Source organism: Staurois parvus, unplaced genomic scaffold, assembly GCF_062004578.1.
Source record: "Staurois parvus isolate SC_StPar_1 unplaced genomic scaffold, SC_StPar_1.0 ptg000318l, whole genome shotgun sequence".
Lineage (NCBI taxonomy): Eukaryota > Metazoa > Chordata > Amphibia > Anura > Ranidae > Staurois > Staurois parvus.
Window position 1 is genome coordinate 2,981,294 of NW_028318114.1, and position 27,061 is coordinate 3,008,354.

Below are 27,061 nucleotides of genomic sequence, written 5' to 3' on the forward strand. Positions count from 1 at the left end.
ACACCCCTGGCTCAGGAACCCTGGTAAAGTGACACGAGTACCTGAGCACCCTGAGCACAGAGAGGGCACTAGTGCCTGACTAGTCTTATGCTTCAGGATGCTAGAGAGCAGTGCGTGCTTTGATCAAGAACAGGGTGTGCATCGCTTTAGAGCAGGCTGTGTGTTGCTGGAAGGCCAGATACAGAACAGCAGACTCAGATGCAAGTAAGCAGAGTCAGGCAGTCCGAGTCGGCAACTGACTGGCAGATCAAAGTACAAACAGCAGGCAGAAGAATAGTCAAAGTCAGGCCAGGGTCAGGAGCAGATCAATTCGGTATCAGGGAGTCAACACAGGAATGGGTAGCAGATAATCAAGAAACATAATAGACCAAATGGCAAAGATCCAAGGCCCTAGCGCAACTTGCATAGCCTGCTCGGAGTTTGTGTGTGCATGCGCACCGTTCACGCATGTGCACGCGCATCTGCGAATTGGCCACAAACCAATCTTCTGCAACATCACTGACTATTGCCTATGCGATTTGTCACTTCTGGACTTATTCAGGAGTGGTGTAAGTGGCATCACCCTGAAGACATTTTATGCAAAAAACCTTTACTATCTCTTCTTAATTTTCTATTTACTTCTTACTATATCTGCCCATGAAACCTGACATTGTGCTATTGATTAAGATGTCAACACTACTTTCCACCAATGACCTTTATTGATTTATTATAAATCAGCAAATAGGCATAAAAGATTAACCACTTGCTATCCCTCCCACAATACTTTTACTAGGGGTGGGTGACATTCACAGGTACCGGGACAAACCTGTACACCATGGTGCACATACGCACTAGCATGCCGCCTGGGGCATGTGGTGGCACGATCCTGTGACCCCTGTGTCCACCGAACACAGCAGCTCATGTTGTTCGGTACCCAGCTGCTCTGAGCTGCCAGGGTATCATGTGATCACTATGACCAATTATAGTGATCACATGATAACAATGTAAACTAACTGTCACAAATGGATTTCATTCATGAACAGCTTGCTTACTTGATGTGCTGTGATTGGTGCACTGCTATTACGTGGTACAAGACAATTCACATAAGCCTTCTAGCATGTGATAACTAACAGTAAGTAAGCTGTCATGAGTGAAAGTCATTCATGACAGTTAAAAGTATTGCATATAGCAATCATCTGTATCATTATTTATGTAAAAAATGAAATCCCTGATCACTGCCCTACTCTGATAAAAGTAGGTAAAAAAATGTTTAAATAAAAAAAATTAAAAATTCAATAAAAATTATTTATTTTATGTATTTATTTGTTTTACATACTGTCACCAGTCAGTATTCAGGATCACAGCCACACCAGTCATTTGATGATGATGCACTGCACAAATTTTACATACTGACCGTATGTAAAAAAAATTGGGAAAACAAACCTAATTTCTCCATTTACTAAAAAATTGTGACAAAAAATGACAAATTAAAAAAACTCACCAATAAGATGTGAGTACATCAAAATTAATCAGTTTTCAGATATACAGTATACTGTATATACCATAAATTGTAGACTCTATACTTCCACACATACTAAAAACCCAGTGGTGATTAAATACCACCAAAAGAAAGCTATATTTGTGTGAAAAAAAATTATAAAAATTAAATTTTGGTCCAGTGTTGCATGACTGAGCAAAAAATGCCTTTGTCATAAAGGGGGTAAAACCTTCCAGAGGTGAACTGGTTACCTTCTTGCAGCCTGGCCACAGTACATTTACTGCCGCAGGGCACAGGCCAGCTGGATCACATACATGTACATCATCTTGAAAAATCCACTCGCCCGCTCTCCAAATGCGAGGGAAAATCCTTGTGTGGCGAGCACAGATGGAGCTGCTCCATCTGCGCTCCAAGCCTCATTGTGAAGCCGAATTCCGGTTTCCGACTTCCGGCTTCTTTGGCACTGCCATTACACTGGCAGCACTGCTGAGGGGACAGTTGCAGGAGAGAACCGCTCTCCTCCGCTGAGAGGGGACACGCACTCTCCACCGCCACAGGGGGACTCGAGGAGAGGTCCACTCTCCACCTCCTTGGGGGACACGAGGCCCACTCTCTATCGTCTTGGGGGACACGAGACCCACTCTCCACCACCTTGGGGGACACGAGGCCCACTCTCCACCACCTTGGGGGACACGAAGCCACTTTACACTGCCTTGGGGGACATGAGACCCGCTTTACACCACCTTGTGGGACACGAGGCCCGCTCTACACTGCCTTGGGGGACACAAGGAGAGGCCCGCTCTACACTGCCTTGGGGGACATGAGGAGAGGCTCGCTCTACACCACCTTGGGGGACACAAGGAGAGGCCCGCTCTACACCGAATTGGGGGAAATGAGGAGAGGCCCGCTCTACACCGCCATGGGGGACACGTGAAGGAAAGACCCGCCGACGGTGAACATCACTACACCCGCCAACTTAAGGTAAATTACATTAACTAAACTTACATCTTTTATAAGAGACTTTAGTTATTTAAGTCTCTTTTTAAAGATGCAGGAAATAAAAAAATACAAAATGTTCACTACAGGTTTAAAGCTGTAAAACTTGATATTTTGATTGCACCCTATTGCTATTAAGCTATTTCTGTTATGTTTAAATTGGCATAATAAAGCTATGTTATAATTGCAGTTTTTTATATTTTGGACTCTTTATTCTAAAGAAAAATGTAATTTCATAAACTTTAAGGGGGCGTGGTTGGGGGCAGGGGGCAGGGTTGGGGTATGGGCTGGGGGTGGGGTTGGAGGCAGACCTGGGTTAGGTTGGGTGGGGTAACTGGTGGAGAGTAAGGTTTGTGCCTGGCTAGTAGGTCTAGACTCAAAATTTTAAGCCCTGATCTAGGCTGTTCTGGGTTAAGGGTGCCGGACACAGCAGATTACAATTGGGTATCACTATAACTGGCCATCGCGATCACATGATATTAATGCAAACAAACTGTCATGAATGGATTTCCATTCATGAACAGCTTCCTTACAGTTGTAATCTGTGATCACATGGCTACCTGTACCATGTGATTAGCTATAGCTAATCACAGATCACAACCATAAGCAAGCTGTTCATTAATGTTAAGCCATTCATGACAGCTAAAACTATTGCATACAGTTGTGCTCAAAAGTTTACATACCCTGACAGAAATTGTGAAATTTTGGCACTGATATTGAAAATATGACTGATCATGCCATAAAAATTCTCTTTTATTGAAGGATAATGATCATATGAAGCCACTTATTCTCAAATAGTTGTCTGGCTCCTTTTTAAATCATAATAACAGAAATCACCGAAACGACCATCATCAAAAGTTTACATACCCTGGAATATTTGGCCTTGGCTTTGTGTTTGACACACAAGGTGACAAACACAGGTTAAAATGCCAATTAGAGGTTAATGTCCCACATCTGTTGCTTTTTAAATTGCAATTAGTGTCAGTGTATAAATAGTCAATGAGTTTGTTAGCTCTTATGTGGAAGCACTGACTAGACTGGATACTGAAAAAAACAACCACACCATCTTTTTCCAGAGCAGCCTGTTTTTCTTTTGAGGTTGCCTGTGGGTTTTTCTTTGAATCCCAGACAATTCTTCTGTCAATTATGCCTGCAATCTCTCTTGGTCTACCTGACCTTAGCTTGATATCAAGAGATCTCCGAACTTTCCACTTCTTAATAGGTGATTTAACAGTACTGATTGGCATATTCAAGGCTTTGGACATCTTTTTATGTCCTTTTCCATCTTTATAAAGTTCCATTACCTTGTTACGCAGGACTTTTGACTGCTCTTTTCTGATCCCCATGGCTCAGTATCTAGCCTAGTCAGTGCTTCCATGTAAGAGCTAACAAACTCATTGACTATTTATACACTGACACTAATTGCAATTTAAAAAGCCACAGATGTGCGACATTAACCTCTAATTGGCATTTTAGCCCATGTGTGTCACCTTGTGTGTCTGTACCAAGGCCAAACATTCCAGGGTATGTAAACTTTTGATGATGGCCATTTGGGTGATTTATGTTATCATTATGATTTAAAAAGGAGCCAAACGACTATTTGGTAATAAATGGCTTCATATGATCATTATCCTTCAATAAAAGAGCATTTTTTGGCATGATCAGTCATATTTTCAATATCAATGCCAAAATTTCACAATTTCTGCCAGGGTATGTAAACTTTTGAGCACAACTGTATACAGTGATCACCACTCAGCAAAAACAGTGATATAAATTATATTTGGGTACAATGTTGCATGACTGTGCAATTGCCAGTTAAACTAGTGCAGTGATGAATAGCAAAACAATGCTCTGGTCATGCCTGGTCATGCAGGAGGTAAAACCATCCAGAGGTGAAGTGGTTAAACATAGTAAAAATGTTAATAAGCTAATAAAAATTGTAAATGAATATGAAACAATCATGTATGACAATAAACAATTGTAAGCTTAATGGAACAAATGAAAAATATGAAAAAGTATTCTCCAGTTCTTTAAAAAATCTTAGTGTTTCACCAATAATAAAACTGATATGCCAAAATAATACCACTGGCACACATGTATATTTATAAATTTATGTTTTATAGTCCATATATATATATATATATATATATATATATATATATGTATATACACTATAAAACATAGACCTTATATATATGCCAGTATCTTTAAAAGTGACTAGTAGAGTGCATTAACGAGATCTTAAAGCAGTATTAGCTCTGAAACCAAAAATGTAATCTATTGCAGATTATCAATTATTAGATATGGTGGCTGCATCATTTTTCTTTTTTTAGGCTTTTTTCTCCTTTGTTTTCATCTGGTGATCTGGCCAGTAACACACCTCCTGTATTAGTGAGACACTACTCTGGAGAAATGAGCACAGGACACGGAAGACAGCAGCATTGTCAGTCCAGGGGGTAAGGGAGTGCTAAATGTATTAGCAGATTTGAATGAAATAATAAATTGAAGCTAAATTCCAGCTCACACTTTATAATCAGTTACAACAAATATTTTTTTTTCCTTTTGGGATAAGGGTTTAACATGAATAAATCCAAGCTGATCATTTTAATCACAACTGCCAGTGGTAAATGGATTGTCTCATCCATGTAAACTGATACATTCTGTTGAAGAGCTTGAGCTTCTGAAAAACAGCAGACTTGCTGGATGAATCACCAGATGAAAGAAAGCCTAAAAAGGAAACTAAACTAATGAAGCCATCACATGTAAGAATTGGTAAGCTGAAATATAATAAATATTTGCTTTTGGGTTTAATTTTGCTTTAATATTAAAGAATTGCTTTCAGAAGATTGGAGAAAAGAAACTAATGAGCAGAGATAGTAAAAGTAAAAAAAAGACATATAGGAGCAGGAGATAATAAAAGTTCTTGCTATATAATTTTTCCTGAGTGACATAACACAGAGTAGAGGTAGTGATATTATCATTTTGTGTACTTCTCGCTGTCATTGAGACCAGGAGAGAAGAATGTGTCTTGGGAGCATTAACTAGAACTGGGGATCAGCCCTGAAGATTGTGATTGCTTATTGTTTTTATCCGATAAGGAAACCTTTGTAAGCTAGAATCTCCCTCTTCTTTCTTCTGCTGTGCGAAATGTAGAATATTGAAAGTATAGAGGAACAATCTGGTGGAGTATAAATATTCCAAGGTAAAACAAAATGCCTTTTGAACTTTTATTCATATAAAAGGTCAATACTATCTAGTGAATCTGCCTAAACAAGGTGGCTGCATGTAAAGGAGAAATAAAGTGTATTCCAGATGGTTAAATAACCAAAACAAACCAAGTGCTGCTTTGACAATGCAGATGGTGCCACTCTTTGTGAAACATCAATGGCACACAGGGGCGGACTGACAACTCATGGGGCCCCCGGGCAATAGGGAATCATGGGGCCCCTGTGTCCTTGCCCAAACTCAAAAAAGCCTATGAAAAAGTTACCAGGGGCATCTGATGGGGCCCCCTTCTGACCCCGGGCCCTCGGCAATGCCGAGTTTCCAAATGGTCAGTCCACCCCTGATGGCACATTGAATAATTAAACATAAGTCCTTTTATTGATCATGAAAATGCAGATTTTGTATCACTGCAACAGTGACATTGTTTACCTGATGAAGGGACTGATATAAGGCTCCAAAATGTTGCATTTTCATGACCAATAAAAGGGTTCCTTTTTTGATTATTCAGTGTGCTATTGATGCCTAAACAAGGGGGTCAGGAAAAAAAATTCATGAGGTCACCCATAAAATCTATTACAAATCCTTTGGGTTTGGTATGGATTTTAAGTAGGATCCCCATGTAAAAATGTGTGGGGGGTCCCCCTAAAACCATACCAGACCCTTAATCTGAGTGTGCAGTCTGGCTAACCAGGAAAAAGGGGTGACAAGTGTGCACAACCCCCTCCTGAACAATACCAGGCCACATGCCTTCAACATGATGGGGTGCCTTGCTAGGTGAAGCCATCTTGCAAAGCACCTTGTAGCCATGTTAATGAGGACAAGGACCTTTCCCCCACAACCCTGGCCTGGTGGTTGCTGGAAACTGCAGGCAGAGGATTATCAGAGTCTGGAATTCATCTTTAAAAAAAAGGTGCCCCAGATACCAGCTTCCCCCAATGTGAATAGGTGCGGGTTACATAGTACCCTTACTCATTCAAAAAAAGTAACCTAAAAACAAAGACACCTAAATGTTTGACAAGTCTTTTATTAAAAAATAAAAATTCCCCAAAAATCTCCCTTGTAAATCCATTAAAATTACAATTTCCACCACCCGCCAACTCACCAAAAGAAAAAAACCCAATGAACCCAGTGAATGCAACTGATCTTTACACTACTCCACACCAAATGACAGCCCCGCAAGCTGTCATGGCCATATTTGAACAGTAATGTCACCACTGGAAGCCCTTTGCCCCTTTGTCAGGGAATTCTGGCAATGTAAGTCAAAGGTGCAGGTGAAGTCAACAGTTGCTAGGGATACAGCGGGTGCCAGCACTCAATGCTTCTTAAGCGTCCATTGACAACGGGAAACTGTCATTTATAAAAGTTCTAGAAATACTGCTATTATATACTATATGATGCCTGGCGCCCACTGAACAGGTGGATGAATGGACGAAAGCCTAAGTTCTGACCACATTGTTGGCTCTTATATTTCAATGGGGAGAATATGTTCATAACAAGTGTATCTTGTTGCATACTTCTAATAAAGCGATCCACGGGTCCATCAATTGTTTATATTCCAAATCTGAGCTAATAATCAAACTGCTTAGATTTATAGTATTAATCTGCATGGAAATAAATATCTGGCTTAAGACCTCTTATGTTTCCAACGTTGCTAATGATATTGCTGATTCTTTGTCCCCTTCACAATAGCCACTAAATGACCAGCTGGTTTTAAGCACAGACAGAGTGAGATCTCCTATGAACAATATGCATTTGATTTCCCAGTACTTGTGAAATTCAGTTTCTCTGAAGACATGGGTGGATTATGCCAGCACTTATAACAGGTGAGGACAATTTTATGCTTCACATAATTTAGGCTTGTTGTTAATGATACCATTGCCCTCGCCTTCCTTTTTTCTCTTCTACATCTTGACCTTAGCATAACTTCCATTCATATGCTTTTAGGAGGAGTTTTCTTTTCTCTAATATTTGGTGGCTGTCAACCTCTGTGTTTGTTTTTTTCAAATTCAGCAGATTTTGAAAAGATTTAAGCCAGACATAGCCGCTTTCCGAGATTCGAACCATGGGTCAAACCATTAATCAGCCAACTTGGGTACAATCAACCTGTCAGATTTTTCATATGCTTATTGTCAGCACCTCCCCCCCCCCCCAACACAATCGCACCATGGGAGGGATTTCCCTATTAACACTGACTGTGATGGGGGAAAAAATATTTTCTTTTCTGCAACCTTTGGTTGCAGGAAAGAAAATTGCATCATCTATGTCCAGCTTTAGGAGAAAAAACATTTCTTCTGATTCAAGGTGATCTACTTCTGCTAATAACATTTCTTTGGTAGATTTTTTTTTACCAGAGTTTGTTTCTCTAATTGTGAATCCCTGCTTTTTTGTCTGTCCTTTTCATTGGTTTACATTGGTGCATTCCGGTTTGGTGATCTGCAACCAAATCTTTGGCATTTATTATTGGTTGGTTCATTATATCACTAGGAAAACCTAAAACTGACCAGCAAGGTAAGGTTATGCTTTATGTCTCTGACCCCAGGTTCACTGTTAATTCACATGGATTTACCTCCTGTGACCAGATTTCAGTATAACATTTTTTATACATGGCTTTGCCTAAGGTTAGCTTAAGTGCCTTTCTGTTTACCTCTCATTCTTTTCATATTGGGGTTGCTACTAAAGGTGTGTGTTTGGGTTTTCCCCCTATAAGAATTAAGAATATTGGGAAATGAAACAGTAACAGATCTAAGTTCTGTATCTACCCTAACATTGCTATTCATTAGTTGTATTTATTTCAGGTCCTCCACAATAATCCACTGTTTGGATCATGGGACATTGTTTTGTCTTTTGAACATTGCATAGAACTGCTTTGTGAGTATATTTTGAAAGCCTTTCCTTATGTTCGAACTTATGCAAGGATTCTTGGAAGAGTTTGTGGGCTTTCATGGAAACAAGTAGAGGGTCGTATAACATGTCAGTAACATTTGCACAGTTGACTCTATTTTTGTCTAAGACAGGTTGTTATGGGATCCATGTGATTACCTTATGTAATTATATTGACAATATTTGACAGAGGGTAAATGGAACTTTATGTTTATCTGTGCTATTTCATTGGAAAGAGGTGGAGTGCAGCTAGGGCTTGAGGTATTAACCAAGTAAGTGCTTATGACCATTTTTGCAGGTTGATTCACAGGGAGTGACACTTTTGGAGACCTAAGTTTCATATTCAGTTGTTATTGAAAGAAATTTTACTTGACACAACCAATCACAGAATTGTTTTAATCGAAACTCATCACAGACTGCCTTACATATGGGCAATTAGCAAAGATTTTCGTTATTCACAGTGTGTCTACATGCATATGTATAGCGCTGCACTTTTTTAGTGTATGCATTATATGTGTTTTGTATCGGTAACTTCGTGCTGGTAGCTTTGCCAGATCACTTAATGGTCCCGAGTGCAGATTAATTTTTTTATTTTTATTAACCACTTGACCTCTGGAAGGTTTTACGCCCTTCATGATCAGGGCATTTTTGCTATTCAACACTGTGCTACTTTAACTGGCAAGTGCTCTAGCAGTCATGCAACACTGTACCTTAACAAAAGTTTTATCATTTTTATCACACAAACAAAGCTTTCTTTGGTGGGATTTAATCACCCCTGTTATTTTTTTATTATGTTTTGCTATATAAATGAAAAAATACTGAAATGTTTGAAATAAAAACTTTTTTTATTAGTTTTTGCTATAAAATTTTGCAAACAATCTTTCTTCATAAATTTAGTCCAAAATGTAGTCTGTCACATTCTTTTGGTAAAAATAGGCCAAATCAGTGTATATTATTTAGTCTGTGTAAAAGTTATAGTCTATAGTGTATATATTTGGAAATCAATCCTGATGTACTGAATGCCTATCTTATTTCTTGAGGCATTAAAAAAATGCGAAAACAGTACAAAAAAACCCCAAATGACCTTTTTTTTTTTTAAAGTAGTCAGTCCAAGATATTTAGTAAGAGGCATGGCTAGCTTTTTGAAGTTTTTCACCATTTTTTTTTAATAAAGAAATTAAATAACATTTATTTTTTTCCCAGTGTTTTTGTGGTGGTGATCAGGGATACTGACTGGTGACAATAGGTAAAAAAATGTATTGTTACATTTTTAAACATCTTTTCTTTTTTTACTATTTTTTGCATACTTTCATCAGAGTAGTTCAGTGTCACCATAGTGAAACTATACTACTCTGGAGGGGTGATCAGGGATTTCTTTTTTGATAAACAATAGTTCACTGTCATGAATGGCTTTCAATTCATGAGAGCTTGCCTACTGTTCACATGCTGTGATTTGCTACAGCTAATCACATGGTACAGGGTGCCAGGTAACATGTTATAGCTGTGAGCCAATACCAGCATCCCAAAAGTAAGCAAACTGTTCATGAATGTAAGCCATTCTTTAGAATTTGCTTACATAATATCATGTGATCCCTGGTGCTCACAGCAGTTGGGTACTGAGCATTGTGATCACAGTGGACAAAGCGGTCATGGGATCGTGCCACTGCTTGCCCCAGGGGGCATGCCAGTTCCCATGTCCTTAGCAATTTACAAGTACATTGCTGAAACTGTAGCCGCCGCTCACTCACAGTACATTTACTGTGAGCAGGTCGGCAATGGTTTATCTAATATGGCCATATTTTGTCAGTGATGTGAGCGCTATCTGTTATAGGATTACATTCCAAGTTACTGCCCAGATTGATGACACCCATAGCTAAAGACATGGCAGGTGCTGGCACCCACTGCTTCCTTAACAACCACTGGGAAAGGAATCTGTCAAATATATAAAGTAGTAGTAGAAATATTTATTATTAATTAATAAACACAGCACATTACAAATAAAGTTCGTTTGTCTAGTGCTTTGTGCTAGACCTAGTCTATGAGGATGCCCTATAGGAGGGGCGAAACACACTGATGTTTTTTCTGGTTTCCAGCTGTTTGGAGTGATGTCACATCCGGTGAATGGAGTGCACGCAAATCAGTGGCACTCCGGAGCCATCTTTAAAATACTGCATCACCTTGTTGAAGCTATCTGAGGATACTATATTACAAGGCTATTTATTATTTATGGAATGAGAGTGTAATATATATTGTTTTTCATAACTAATAAATGGCATGACAATATTAGACTATTAGTGTTCCTTTTGCTTCCCTTTGGTATCTACCTGATGGTAAACGGTAAATGGTAAATACATTGTCGGGTTGAACCTTTCCTATTACAACTATGGGTCCGGTACTTTGAATCCTGAAAATATCTGTCAGCACATCCTGAAAGAGTTAACAGTTAACTAACTTTTGCTTTGTGCCTACTAACTGGTTTATTTTACATAGAAGATGTTCCCTTGGAATTGAAATGCTGTTATCTATGCACACACTTCTTTTGTGAGAAATTTCAGAAGTTACTACTCTGTTGCATTTTTGTTTTGACTAGCCATAGAGTTGTTTATTGAAATCTTTTTCCTGTATTCTGATTGGTGCTTTATGGAAACTACCTGAAATATGCAGTGTTATCATGTATTACTTAATGCCTGATCAATAATAAAGAAATTGAATTCTGCATCACACATCTAGGTATTAGTGTCGCATTGTTCCCAAAGTACTTTGAACTGTATGTTTATTGTATGGAGGAGAGGGCCCTAAATTGATATTCCTAACAGAACTGGTGTCAGAAGTGTGGATAGGAGTGGACATTGGAGGTAAGTGAGCATTTTTTGTCTTACTTTGCCCTGATTGCCCCCTATATCAACCAAGCCTCTGTGCTGCGGTAGCACGAGCACTTGTCCACTGGACCTCTGGGAGCTCGTGGGGTCAAAGAAAACCTAGGTTCAATCATACAGAATAGTGTGTTAAGTGCTCATGTATGCTTGCAACTAGAGAAACTGTTAAGTAGATGTATTATAAATCTCTGTAGGACTGTGAGACGCACCATCTATTCAGCAAGGAGATTTATCCGTTGACCTGGGATACGTGAAAGCATGGTGACACTCTGAAGGAGTCAGAATAGGGGTGTATCTGTCCAGGTGATTTTAAGCCTTGATGCAGGAGACAAAGAAGGAGCCAAACAAGCTTACCCCTATATCATTGTAGGAAATGATGTGGTGATAAAGCCAATGGAAATGACTGAAGTTAATGACATTATAAAGGGTTGTCCTGATCCTTGGAAAAACCCCACTGCTGCCATTAAAAAGAGCAACTCAGGTACGACAATGTTCAACAACAGGACATGAGGATAATCATCGATGGAATTTTGGGATATGATATGGAATCAGGTTGGTTTTGGGCCAACGTGCCTACTATTTCTGATTTTCATGAACCACTTAAACCAGCTGCAGACTACGAGTTGAGAACTGTCGCAGGACAGGAACAGATGTGGAAGAAGTTAACTGAAGAAATGCGAAGGTTATGGAAAGATAAACAGGCACTAGCTACAGCAGTTGCTTGTAAGCAGGGCAGCAAGGAATCAACTTCAGAGTTCCTAAAAAGATTTAAGCAGGTCTGGAAACAAGATGCAGGATTAGATTTGAAAACAAAGGAATTCGGAATTATATGTATACAGGCAGTTATGCAGGGGTTGAAACCGGAGATTTCACTACTGATCAAACAGTTAGTATTGGAGTGGACAGACATGAATGCTAAACATTTGGAGCCAGAGTAATGGAGGAAGATTCAGCGGGCTGTTTTGCTTTTCCTAACACAAGTACAAAGGTTCATTTCCAAGGATTACAGCATTATAATCCTAGAAATGCCAGACCAAGGGATCAGATGGGACAGTTTAGAAGCAACACCAGGGGAAGGGGTAGAGGGGGAAGAGTTAGAGTTTTTAATCCCAGGAATTAACACGGTTTTTCTTGTGGCCAGCCTGGACATTGGAAAAATCAGTGCCCAAATATGACACCACAGAACCAGAATATATCAAGTGTGTCTTCACAAGCTCTTTCACCACAAGCACCTCTCTTCATTCCCACTGCACAGCCTGCCGTGAAATATCCCCTCCAATGGCAAAATCAACAACAATAGGACTGCCTGGAAGGTGTTCCTCTCATGCTCCTCCAGCTATCTTCTGAATATGCTGAACAACCCTCTATGTCTCTTTTAGTAGGAGGTGTGATATTATCTTTCGTAACTGAAAAGGGAGCTACCCGTTCATGTTTAAGGTCAGCATGTTACAAGAGTGCGGTACTGGAGTGTGAACCTTCTATGGGAATAACTGGGGTTTTAACCAAAACTTGGGAAACTCCACCGTTAGAGGTGAGCAATCCCTATGGGTGAGATCACATTGTAAATTATTGTTTTAAGCTTGTTTCAAATTGTCCGGTAAATCTGTTAGGCAGAGATTTATTGGGAAAGCTAGAAAGTGTCATTACAGTAAACCCTCAAGGAGGTGTTCACATGGAATCCCCATATTGCTTCGTTGCTATAGAGGAATTGGAAGAGGTAGATCCCAAAGTGTGGGCAAGGGATATGTTGGATGTAGGATTTATACCTTGTACACCATATAAAGCCACACTGAACCCTAACACCCACCCAGTTTTCCAGAAGCAATACCCTTTGGCCAAGGAAACGTTGGAAGGCATCCAACCCATGATTGAAATATTTTTAAAAGAGGGAATTTTTTACCCATGTCATATCACCTTATAATACCCCAGTTATAGCCCGATGGTTCATACAGATTTGTTCAAGATTTGAGGGCAGTTAATGCTCTTGTAATACCAGTTGCCCCAATTGTCACAGATGTATCACCATTGGTGACCTCTATTCCCTGCACGACACAATATTACATTATCCTTGATTTAAGTAATGTGTTTTTTTCTGTCCCAGTTGACAATGAGACACAACTAATTTTGGCCTTTACCATTGGCGATCACCAACTAGCCTGGCGTTGTATGCCTATGGGCAATGTCAATTGTCTGGTGATATATTCAACGGCACTCCATGAGTCTCTAAAGGGATGGATCCCCCCTCATGGTTCAGTGCTCCTACAGTATGTTGATGATATCTTGGTTTGTAGTCCAAGCAGGGAGGCATGTAGGCAGGATAGTTTGTCTCTTTTAGCTTATTTGGGTGATGAAGAACACAAAGTGGCGAGGCATAAAATTCAATATTGCAAAGAGTCTGTTGAATATCCTGCATTGGGCTTGCCTTCTTACAAAGTTCATTTTCATGTGTATGCAAGAGACAATTGTAAAACCATAGGAGTGGTAGTTACCCAGGAACATGGGGGTCCATGCGACCAGTAGCCTATTTTTCCAAAGTAGTCCCTGTGCCGGTGCAAGGCATGCCGGTGTGTCTGAGAGCTTTGGCGGTGTGTGCAACGGGAGTGGAGGCATCTATGGCTATTACATTGGGACATAACACAGTGTTACATACAACACATCATGTATTACAAATTCTGAAGCATCTTACTACACAACACATGGCAGCTCAAAGAGCCAGAGGGTAAGAGGTTATTCTCACTTCCACTGTTAATTTATCTATTAATACTATTATTAATCTAATACTCCTCTCCAAGTTCAGGACCAATTGCTGTTTTAAATGGCATGCTTGGTTTGAAGTCAAAAACTGACATTATTCCCGAGGAACATGATTGTGTTTTGATTATACATGAAGACACTACCCCCAGATATGACATGTTGCAAGAGCCAGTAGAAGGGAGTGTTGATATTTTTGTAGATGGTTCATGCACAAGACCTAAAAATAAAATATGCAGCGCTTATAAAATAAATATGAACAAGCAGAAAATCAGAACATAAACAGCATAACTGCATGAAAAACTCAGTCCATATTGCATGGTGCGATAAAGTGATAGGTGCAATTGTCCCAATAATCCATGTTCAGAGAAATTCGTGACTCTTGTGATCTCGTGATTGTACAAATAATGCACTAACCAGATAGCGCAATAAATGCGCATGGAGCAATTAAGACCCGCTCCTGGTGCTCTGGACTTGTAATATTAGGAGGATGTCATCTGCAGGTTGGCCACCAGATGTCATCAATCCAGGTATATTGGTAAGTCATCCACCAGAAAGATCATCAGCGGGGGAGGGGGTGATCATGCATCATTCCCAAAAAAACGTAACCTTCAAAAACGGGCTCTTCCTGTGTGCTCTGAAAACTCTTCCCTGGCTTTTTGGTTGAAAGGAGAAAGCTGTTGAACATAGAACTCCATTCTGCAGCCAGACCCCTTTCTCCTTTCAACCAAAAAGCCAGGGAAGAGTTTTCAGAGCACACAGGAAGAGCCCGTTTTTGAAGGTTACGTTTTTTTGGGAATGATGCATGATCACCCCCTCCCCCGCTGATGATCTTTCTGGTGGATGACTTACCAATATACCTGGATTGATGACATCTGGTGGCCAACCTGCAGATGACATCCTCCTAATATTACAAGTCCAGAGCACCAGGAGCGGGTCTTAATTGCTCCATGCGCATTTATTGCGCTATCTGGTTAGTGCATTATTTGTACAATCACGAGATCACAAGAGTCACGAATTTCTCTGAACATGGATTATTGGGACAATTGCACCTATCACTTTATCGCACCATGCAATATGGACTGAGTTTTTCATGCAGTTATGCTGTTTATGTTCTGATTTTCTGCTTGTTCATATTTATTTTATAAGCGCTGCATATTTTATTTTTATGTTTTTATTTGGGTCCCAAGGTTACCTTTTATGCTAGCTGCTTCGCTTATATGTTCCCAGCGCTCTATTACCTACTTATACATGCACAAGACCTAGTTACAATGTCTACTTGTCAGATTATACACTCCCAGATAAGGTATGGGAAGCAAAGCCCCTCCCTTATCTCTCAGCACAGGATGCAGAACTTAAAGTCCTGACCCATGCTTGTGAATTATTTGAAGGAAAAGATGTTAACATTTACACAGATTCCAAATATGCATTTGGTGTAGTGCATGATTTTGGCAAGATTTGGCAGCGAAGGGGATTTGTTACAGCGGATGGTAAAGGTATTTCTCATGCATCTTTAGTGAATGATCTTTTAGAAGCCATACACAAACCCCTTAGTATTGCTGTTATCAAATGTAAAGCCCACACATCTTCACATGACTCCATAGCTCTGGGTAATGCATTGGCTGACTGTACGGCCAAGGAAGCTGCCTTGCACTCTGCCAGTCTTGTTTTGACTATGCTAGAACCACCCACGCTCCCAGAACAACAGTTACTCAAATAATTACAGTACACAGTGACAAAATAGGAAATTGAATATTGGAAAGATAAAGGCTTGACATTGGCTCAGAATAGTCTAATGTCCAAAGAGGGGATCATAGGGATACCTCAGTACAGTAAACCGGTGCTTATAGCACAGTTTCATGGCATAGGGCACAGAGGATGGCAGATGACTTTGCAGGAAATGAAAAAGCATTTTTGTATACAGAATGTGTCACAACGGGTGCAAGATCAGTTAGGAAGGTGTGTTATTTGTTTAAGGAACAATAATACAGGACAACAGTATGGTCAACATTATCAGGTACAGGTCTACAGAATGAAGGTTTGAACTGCTCAGCAGCTGGGTTCAGTTGGTGTCTACTTCCACCATGACAGGTCAATATTATCAGGTACAGGTCTACAAAATGAAGACCAGAGAAGCATTTTTGACTCTTACGCCCACAAAGCTAGGATTCCACTTTATCTGGTGAGTGAGGAGATCACAGGGGAGGGAGCACTGAGCACCACAAGATTGATATTTGTTCCAAGGCACGGGATATTTGCATTGGATTTTTCAGAGCATTTGACACTGTGCACATTTTGACACTGTTATTAAAGCACATGAGCATGAAGCACTAGACATATGGACTTTATTTGTAATGTGCTGTGTTTATTAATTATTATTATGTATCAGTGTATTTCACTCTTGAGCAGCATCATTCTTCAGCACAATTTGTTAAGTTGGCACAATAATTTTGGTATAGTAGCGCAGGGTATTTGTTGTTTAGTAGTAGAAATATTGCTACCTTTGACTCTAGCTTTGAGGTCATCCCTAGTTGTAGGGTTTTGTGTATTTACAACTATTATATTATACTTTATCTTGCAGCAGCAGATTTAGTGCTTTTCACAGCAACAACATTTCAATTAGTTATATGGACAGCTACTCAGGCACCAGGATTCATTGATCAGTTACTTGGAATATATACTCAGCAACATCATCTGAATGGTTGAAAGTAAGTTCACTCTGTCGAAGGCACTAATGGATTTCTGGAGTCATAGCACCATTCAGCATTAAAAACAATAACTGTTCCTAGCCATATAGGATATTTATTTTATTTATTCATTTGCACTGGTACATATTCCCCAGTGCAGAGCCTACCCTCCATGTAGACATGCAATTTATTTAGACATAGCGGATCTTAAGACCGATGACACTAGGTAAGTCCACTATGGAACCCCATGTTGTGTAGTTAAGCCCTTAGGTACCTCCTATATTTTGCATGTACAGAACAACTCCCATATACTGCTATAATGAGTAGATATTATCTCACAAATACACCGTAAGCTATCAAGACAATGCACTAAAATGAGATAGCATTTTAATGCCATAACCCATAGCTGGCAATCACATTTTAGTTTATTCTAATGTGATTGGCTGTAGTTGGTTATTATATTATGCAAACAGCCAATACTTTTTGCTTCACCATAAAAGGAACCCATATGGGGCAGAGTTATAACAGTTGCTAGTGTTGGCTTTTTTATGGTATTATTATTTGGTGATCCAGTAACCTGAGACGAGCATGTGTATATCAGGTGTCAGGGCACATAATATTCAGATGCCCGTTCCAAGTCAAAGGTTTAATAAGAAATGAAGCAAGGAGAGGGAGGACAGCCTCTGTGTTTAAACACAGAAAATACCACTAACATTTGGGGGTACACCCATTTGAATAAAGGTCAGCTGTTTAGTGCCTATAATAATCTTGACAAGGTTACTGCGGGGGCAGTGGCGTCCTGAGGCAGGTGCGGGGGGTGCGGTCCGCACCGGGTAACACCGACCGCACGGGGTGACACCGGATCCGCTCCACAAAAGGTAAGTTGTAAAGCAAGCCGACGATCCCCGCAGGATGGATCTGAGCGTCGGCTTTCTTTACAACTTACCTTTTCTTGGAGTGGGTCCGGTGTCACCCCGTATAGGTTGCATGCTGATGATCCTGTGGAGTCCGATCCATTATGCTCAATCCACAAATCCAATTCATTCTGCGGGGATCGTCGGAGGGGGTGTCACAAAGTGTTACCACACCGGGTGACACCAACCCTAGGGACGCCTCTGTGCGGGGGCACACTCAGTGGTACAAGTCTCTTTTCTACATGTGGCAGTCTCACTGCTGTAATATCTGTTAGATTGCTGTATGCATCTTGATTGGTCTGGTACACTGCAACTTGGCAACACTAATTCTCCATTCTTATAGTCCACCTCTAATTGGGGATCCTCTATACCCTGGTCATGTAGCACTACAAAACTCCCACAGCATTCTGTAAACACAGGACACACCACAGCTATCACCCAAAAGGCATTGACCACCGAATCACATTTACCTTGGTGACACAAACTTATCTAGGCATTCTATATTTCCTACCCTAGAAAGAGACTGCCTTTATCTTCACACTATGCTTTTAGCATAAAAAAATGTATTCTTGCAGCATACGAGTCTGTATGTCCATTTGATGATCGAAAAGACTGAAGTCGGTTTAGTGATCTAGAGGTTTAGTTTGTCTCCTGACAATCAACTGTTGGCTGAATGTTTTGGCCACATTTAATATCGTGTCTGTGGCTATATAAAGCAATGGGTAATTTATTTTGTCAAAGATCCTGTAGGACAGTAGATATGGAGAAAAACAATTGACCAGACACATGCAAGAATGATTCTGAAGACATCAAACAGTTAAATTCATACATTTGCGCAATGTATACTGACATATTTTTATCACTTCATGGTGTTAATAAACCATAGAATAAAGGACAACACCAGGATAATGAGGACAAACTTACTTGAGATGCTGTTTCTTGAGACTGACATGGGAAAAAGGAAGGAAGAAAAATAGATACAGAGAACTTGTTTAACAACATTAGGTAAGAGAAGAACAAAGGGTACAGGTCATTTTATACAGCACAAAAGAGACAAAGGATGACTGAATGCACGCAAAGGGAATAAAAATACCCTAAAACAAGTATCTATGTCACTATAAATCTATATATAAAATGAAGTGCAAAGGTTGCCTTCTTTCTATTATGATCCCTTTGATCTTGTTTCTTGAGGGAAACAAATGCACACATCTTTTCAACCTCAGTTATTTTTTACAGAAACTCTAAAAATATCTCATTGTAGAAGTGGCATTTTCATTTACTATTTGAGAAAAGAAATAATACTGAATGCATAGAGTCAAGGATCAAGCCCACAGCAACTCACTGACCGGAGTGAGACCTTTGTTTGTTGGATGTAAAACAGGGTTGTGAAATAGTTATTAGTCTCCAATACCACTGGCAACCTCTACAGGGAGACATACCCATGTCTAGTTGGCTGGCTACTCTTACACACAGGCAGATACAAATGTTGCATACAGTCTGGTGTTAGGCAGCCTTCCAGCTACTCCAACTGGAAGTCAACTGAGGGTTAATGAGTTTTCTCAGACTTATAACTGCTCCCATCATCTGTAAGGCCACGTTTCCCTTTCTGGACTGGTTCTCAACACAGAATGTGCCTTATTTAAACCTCATCAGCCTGTGCGTATGTGCTTGTGAAAGAGGTTGGTTTCTTGAATTCCTATTTCCTTCCCTGCCAATATCAGTGCTATTATCTTGAATTCCCTTGTTGCTGACCTTTGCTATCTACACAAATTACTCCTTGAATTGGCTCCTATACTTCACCTCAGTTTGTTTACTGAACTACTGCTTTCCACCAGCCCTAACCATGGACCTGTTTTCAGACTATGTTTGCTCACTCCCTTCCCTGATTTTGGCCTGTCCCAGGTCTCCACTACCTGCTGTCTACTGTCTTATCAAGCTTGGGACTACGGGTCCCATTCCTTATCTCAGTCTACCAGTCCTAGTTCTGTTTGGCCAAGAACTATAGCATCATATTCTAAGGCCTGGGAGCAACCAAGTACCTGTAGGCATGCTTGCCTTTAGGGAACAGGGGCTGCTATAGGCAGAAGAAACATGTAGCTCCTAATGTGTACAATCATAAGGAATTATTTTCATCTCTCTATGTCTAATATTACTTTTTATTAGAGATGAAACATATTTCCCTGTAAGAAAAATGAGTGGTGGTTCCCAAACAGTGTGGAATCTCAGTTTGTAAAAACCTCTCACTCCCTGATGAGTTGAACTGACATGGTCTGTGAGGATTATTTTTATGTGACAACTGATTAACTTTACTTATACTACAAGCCTACAGGACTCTGTGAGAAACCTGTTGGCAATTAGGTGGTAATTCAGGTCTGCAGGCCTCAGCTGTCTTTTCAAATTCTAAATTGTGAACATTTGTCTGGACTATTGACTGCTACATTAGGAAACTATCTTCTCATATCTATTTCTGTATGACACACATAGGTGCAACCATTGCCAGAAAATGTAGAGGTCACTTTCCTGCAACTGGAAAAAAATGTTAGTGTGCAATGCGTTACCTGCCATGGCAACTTATATGCTGTTCTATGATTCATGGGACAAAACTGAATTTCAGGGGACTGTTCTATAAACATAGGACACTTGTCAATCATGCAGTATGATATATCTTTGCCCACTATCTCAATAGAAAAGAGCTATGTAAATCTTAGGACTGGATGGACAAAAATGCAACTCCTTTGTCATTTAAAACAGTTATTTTATAGTTATCTAATCCTTGTATTAGTTGTTTACCTGAAGTTCAGCTTTAAGGATAACTTCTCTTTCCTTATTTTCTCTTGTGAATAGCAGTTTGCTGTGAGTGTTTTCTTTGCAGTACAGTAGTTTGCTAATTTAGTCTTTTTTACAGCTTTTTGGTCTCTGGTGTGATAACAAACATGTGCATCATGGATATTTTAAATCTGTTACAGAAATAGTGTATAGGCCACGTTCCCCTTTTTATCTTTTACTTATTTTTAAGCACTCTCTCACTGTAATTATCACTCACATCTTCTCACATTCTGTCACTCCTCAGCAACAATCTTTGCCTAACGTGATTATTTTTATTATTTACTTAGGGTCAGCATACATGATTATTTGAGATCATTTTGATATAAAAAGGCTCTTTGATTTTAATTCTGTATTTTCAATCTATATATAGTCATTATGAATGTACGGACAGCATGGTAAATGTATATAAATGCTTGAAAATATATGCTGAACACCAACTAAATGAATAACACAGAATAAATCCATCACAAATGCCTCCATCTTCAGGCTGTAGTCTTTCAGCTTTCCTCATCAAAGTTCTTTCTGTTTCAGCTTTTTGACAGCTGTTTCATATATCGCGTAGCTGGATCAACCACTCGCAATTTTTGTTGAAGGATTTTCACGTGATTCTGCATGTCACGCATAGAGCAGCCCATTCTGCTCCTTTTTGGGTGACAAGCGTAGCATGATTTTTAAACCCATCTTATGCCACAATGGCCATGTGATGCTACCGCATGACAATTGCGTCAGAATCACACTGCATCACACCGCATTTAGGGTGTCATTAAGAAAAATGGCACCCTAATTCACATCGCACGTTGCCACAATTTGGAACTGGGTGGAAAATCTCAGGAATTCCACTCACAATTTTATATCGTGTGGTGTGAACAGGGCCTAAGGCTTTTTCTTGCAACCCAGAAGCTAAACAGAATTTTCAACAGAAATATATAGTAAAGCAATAACAAAGACACTTTTGGGTATATTAATAAAAGAAATTCATAGAATTTGGCCTCCAGATTAATGTCATCTAGTCCAGCGTAAGAAATACCTAATATCATTTGTTTTTACGTTTTCATTTGGTGTGTATGTAGTTTCATTGAGTGAATTGCTATGTGCATTTTTTGTAAATGAATTAAAGTAGCATTAAACCCTTGAACATTTAATAAACATTGACTATATATTTATTAATCCTTTCTAAAAATCTTTTCCCTGTTATTTATTGATTCTAAACATTTTGCTTGCCTTAATGCATCCTGCCCCTTTCATCCTCCTCAATTCTCCTTGGTATCATCACTCTCTAGTACTTCCAGGCAGGGAGGGCGCACACATACTTTCTTAAATGCTCTTGGATTTCCATAAGTATTTTTGGTTTTTGTACACATGTGCATGCACAATATGTTACATTGATTTCTGCTGGTCTCCAGACCCTGTATGCCTCCTGTCAGGGGTGGACTGACAACTCATGGGACCCTGGGGCAATAGGGGATCATGGGGCCCATGTGTCCTTGCCCACACTCAAACAACACCCAAAAAAGCCTATGAAAGGTACCAGGGGCATCTCATGGGGACCCCTACTGACCCCGGGCCCTCGGGCAGTGCCTGAGTTCCCAAATGGTCAGTCCGCCCCTGCCTCCTGTGTACATTGGCATACAGAGCGGGACACATTCACAGGCATTTCATAAATTCTCTCATCACTTCCATCAATAATCTCGAATTAAAAAAAAAGAAAACACTTAATACAGACAGAACAACCACCAATGCATTTCTGCCTTCACAAACTTTGTGAGCTACAACTAAGGTATGCAGGTATGTAATCCCAACATTTCACATTCCTGATATGTGCCTGTCATACCATGTAGTTGTATGAAAAAGTATAAAATGGAACAGCAGACAGAGCCAGAATACGTGCAGTGATATAAGTTCCAGAGCTGTGCGATATTATGCCACATGTTTGCATAATATTGCACCTCTCTGGATGGATCTGCATGTAACTGCACCACACTGCTGTGAGGTGACATGAATGAAGTGTCACTTTTTACAATTCACATAAAGTTGAAAAAAAAACAAGGGGAGTGAGTGATTGAGTGATGCAATAAAACACACAGCATACCACCCCTGCTGCATGGCTCTGCAGTCCACAATGGACTGCTGCCCACATGCTAAACTGCTCCCGTTTTCTTGTGCGGGAAAGTGTGAATGGACCCCTCATTGAGTTCAAAATTATTTAAGCCATTGGATCAACATGCCAACAAGAGATGAAGGAACCAGGCAAACCTAGGTTGGTCAGACATTTACAGAACCCAGGAATTTTGTTAACCATTTATTGGTGAATGATGAGACCATGGATCCCTGTCTGGTGTGTGCCCCCCCCCTCCACTTCTGAATCAAACCAGGTCCCATAGCATCAACATTAGGAGGGTAGCTTATAGAGGAGGCCCAAATCCTCCACCTCTGCACGATACCTTGTCCCCATGTTGATGGGAAGAAATGGCCTTATCCCTACTTCCCTGGCTTGGTGGATGTGAACGTCTGTGGGGAGAACTTTCAGAATCTGAAAACTTCCTATAAAATACAGAGGCCCCAGATAATCAAGCCCTCCCCCTAAATGAATGAGTAAGGGATACAAAATACTTGTTAATTTTATTGTATGTTATTTATTTACAAAGAAAAGTTGAATAAGAAATAAAAACACAGACACCATGAAAAATCTCTTAAAAGCAAGAAAAAAAACAAACAACACAAATAAACTTTCCCCCTCATGTACAATTTGAACAATCCAATGTTAATCACATCATCCAGCAAAGCAGATCCAATGTGAATCTCAATGAACATCCTTCTGAAGACCCAGCAACAGGGCTTTATGTGAAATGAAACGACAATCCTTTTCCATGCTATTCCCATTGGAAATGACAGCTGGTACATTTGGTCAGTAATATCAAATGGGTTGTTCGCTGATTTGTTTGCACTATGAAACAAGCCTTCAGGTAGCTGTTATTTAGTGACAGTAGTAATACACCACCAAATAAAGGATATCTGGCTGTGGCAGTGAGAGGTCTAGGAAGGTGGGTGAACTGGCCAAACATGACCATTTAGGCTGGACATACCTTAATACGATTTTCTTGTACAATTTTTCTTTAGATTTACCAAAAACTTATAATATGAGCTCAGACCTAAACACTTTCAATTTGTATGCAATCAAGTAGGCCCTTGCACTACATAGGTGAAGGCAAATCTAAAGGAAATTGAATTAATAAAATGTATAATGTATGACCAGCTTTAGTTTGCTAGGTCAGCATTTACAGTATGTGCACTTACATAGAAGAATGCTGTAGGCATTTATAAATAATAAATACATTGCATAACAATAAATAAATCTACCTTTTTATCATTCAGTCAACTAGTTTATGGTAAACAAATAATTGGCATGAGAGGGAAAATGAAATCTGGGTGTCACAGAAGGTTCTAACAGCATAACAAGTGTAAAGGACAGATACAATAAAAGATACAAAAGCAAATTAGGGCATTGGTAAAGTGATAGAGAAAAACTTTCCTTGATGCATAGAAGAGAAACTTTTTGTAAAAATCCTTTTGTTTTCATTTAGTGCAGCCGACTCTTTATCCTATCAGTGTTTCTATGTTCTATGGTTCTCTACTCTGTAATGTGACACTCTGTTTACTAAGGATGATAATATTCCTTTATAGAATCTTATCTGGAAAATATGCCTGACCTGTGCTTAAAGTACCTTAAACACTTGCCTTACCCATGCTCAGAGCAAAAAAATTACAATTTCAGTTGCACTTTTGTTTTTGTTTCAGTCACTCTTTCTCTGCTTTTTTCTCATTTTAGAATCTTCTGTAGGCACTTGGACTTTAACATATGTGTATGTGCTAATCCTTATGTACATCATTAAATAATATCTTTAAAAAAATATTTTGAATAATTTAGAGACAGTGTATAGTGTTTTAATCAATATTTATTTGATACTAGATTTCCAAGGATGTGTGTATGTGTCTGTAGCTCCTTCTAGGGGTACTATAGAGTTAAATTTAGTTGACTCACAGTAGCGAAGTGAGCATGTCTATTTGGGTTACTTTAGGGCAGGCTGAAGGGCTCTACAGGTCAGGCTTCTGGTACCTCCCCCTGGTTCTGGAGTTTTACAGAAGATTCTAGAAGCTAGAGGGCTGAGAGGTGGAGACAAAGATCTGCATATTCAAGGGAGTCAGACCAATCCCAGGCAGGAGGCCTGCTAGTGGGGAGATGAGCCCATAAATATAAGAGAGGCTTACCAGCAGGGGAGTCTGATGATTGGGTGGAATATTGAGTGTTGAGGATTGTGAGGTCTGGGAGGGGACACCAGTGAAGGGGAGCTCTGCCTCCAGGCTGGAGCTGAGGAGGAGGAAGGAGAGGAAGTCCTATCCAGAGGGTACCCTGCTCAGCAGTCTGATGCCAAACTGCAGGATATAATGGACAGAGTGAGTACCTCAACACCCCAGGGCTTGTAAAGGATAAGGCTCACAGAAGCAATATCCAGCATGCTTTCATGGGGGCAGTGTCACATCTAACCTAATTCATTGCTCTGGGACACTTGCAAAGCATCCAGGTGGGATGGTATTTCCTTATCAGCCATTGGGACTTCATGAGAGCTCACCCAAGGGGACCTAGAGCTCCTTAAATATTCATATTGCTATCGAAGTCACATTGCTATTGATCCTTAAAGGGACTGATACCACTCCAGCTGGAGTACCATCCAGGATCCATTTTTGTACATAATTGCAGGAAGTTTGTACTCAATCTGCTCTTCTAGTGAAGTTGGGCATCCCATAACCTCTAAACCCTATCCAAATTGTTTTCCCCTAAATAAAACAACAAAAACAAGCCCAAGGACTGGATTCCTGATGTTGTGTGTTTGCCAAAAATGCATGTTGCCTGGCTGTGCAGGAAATAGGGCCACCCAAAATTCAGCGTCTCCTCAGGGCGTAGCGCTACATTTCATTATGTATTATAATTTAAAATTGAATTATATCCAGAATACATTTAGAGCAGTCAATTACTAATTTATATTTTGCATGTGTGGCAAAATTACCTCTGATGTGGTAAGTTTCTGGCACTCTTTCCTGTAGACTCCAATTGGAATATCCCCCGCTGATGAACATAGCTTTTGGTATAGTCTTCCATATGTCCTAATCCACAAATCATCCTCAGTCATTCTCATCTAGAAGTAAAATCAATACAAAAAAAACTGCATTATATTGAAAACCAATAATTAATGGGCAATTATTACTTCTTACAAAAGAAAAACAAACAAAAAAAAACAGAGCTTCTGGGATCCTATAATATTCATGACAAGACTTCTGAGAGCAAACAGAAACAATTAAGTTCAAGTAAAGGGCCTAAAATATCAAATCCATTGTCTTTATTTCACAGAAACTGACTTAATAAAATGTTACTTGTAAGTGTTGCACACTAAGGGAAAAACAATAAGTCAATTCACATCTCACCATCTCATTACTCTGACTGTGATTCTTGTCAGGAACCTCTTGAAAACTCAAAAACATTATATACTTGAGTATATATTGTGGGAACCAGCCACTTGCTTAAATCTTCTTTTCTTGCTACATTTTTTTTAAAACAATGTTCAAGAAATCTCATGGGTTTCCCTTGCAGGAGTTTTTCATCATTTCTCAGTCCTAAAGCAACTATTTATTAACTTCCTGGTTTATGCTTGCAGCACTGCTGCTGTAGTCTCCCACTTTATGCCAGGGGTGCTCTACCTGAGCCCTCTGATGTGGCCCGTGGCCTCATGCTTTGGGGTTAGCTGACCTGCCATCCCTGAGCATCAGAGCATGGAGCTGCGGAGGGAGCAGGAACCGAATAAGCCAATGCTTCTTCTGTAGAGCTGGCTCCTGTCCCAGGCAGAGTGATACTAAGTGCACTTTGCTTGGGACCTTTTTAGCAGCCTAGTGTTGCCAGCAGAAGGTGGCAACAAAAAGGTCATTTTATTAAACTTCACATAGTCTTGCAATGGGCATATTAGCACCTTTAAAAAACGTTATTAGGTTGTCTTCACAATGATCTGCAGGTGCAGCCCAGTGCACTTGCAGCTTTCCTGTGGGTTAGCTGCACTGAGCCATAAACTTCTACTTTATCCTGTGGGTTTGGTCGAATTTCTTCAAGTGAACCACACCTGCAAGCTACTGTATAATAGAAGACAAAGCACAACTAACCCACAGGAAAGCCTCAGTTGCACTGCAATGCACCCATGGTGCCTTTAAACCATAGTGCATCTGTGTGAAAGTAGCCTTATAGGAGTCTCAAGATGGTAAGGGCTTGTTTACATTTGTAGCTTGGGGGGTGGTAAAACCCCATAGTTGAGATGCATTTGTACCACATCCCCCAACCAGTGGTGTAACACCAGGGGTTGCAATGGCGACTCCGCCCATGCTGCAGGG

At 40.0% G+C, this 27,061-nt stretch overlaps 1 pseudogene; it reads right to left on the minus strand.

The window, feature by feature from the left end:
• LOC149457497 (potassium channel subfamily T member 2-like) overlaps window positions 1-27,061 on the minus strand; it is a 1,031,266-nt pseudogene that overhangs the window by 254,731 nt on the left and 749,474 nt on the right.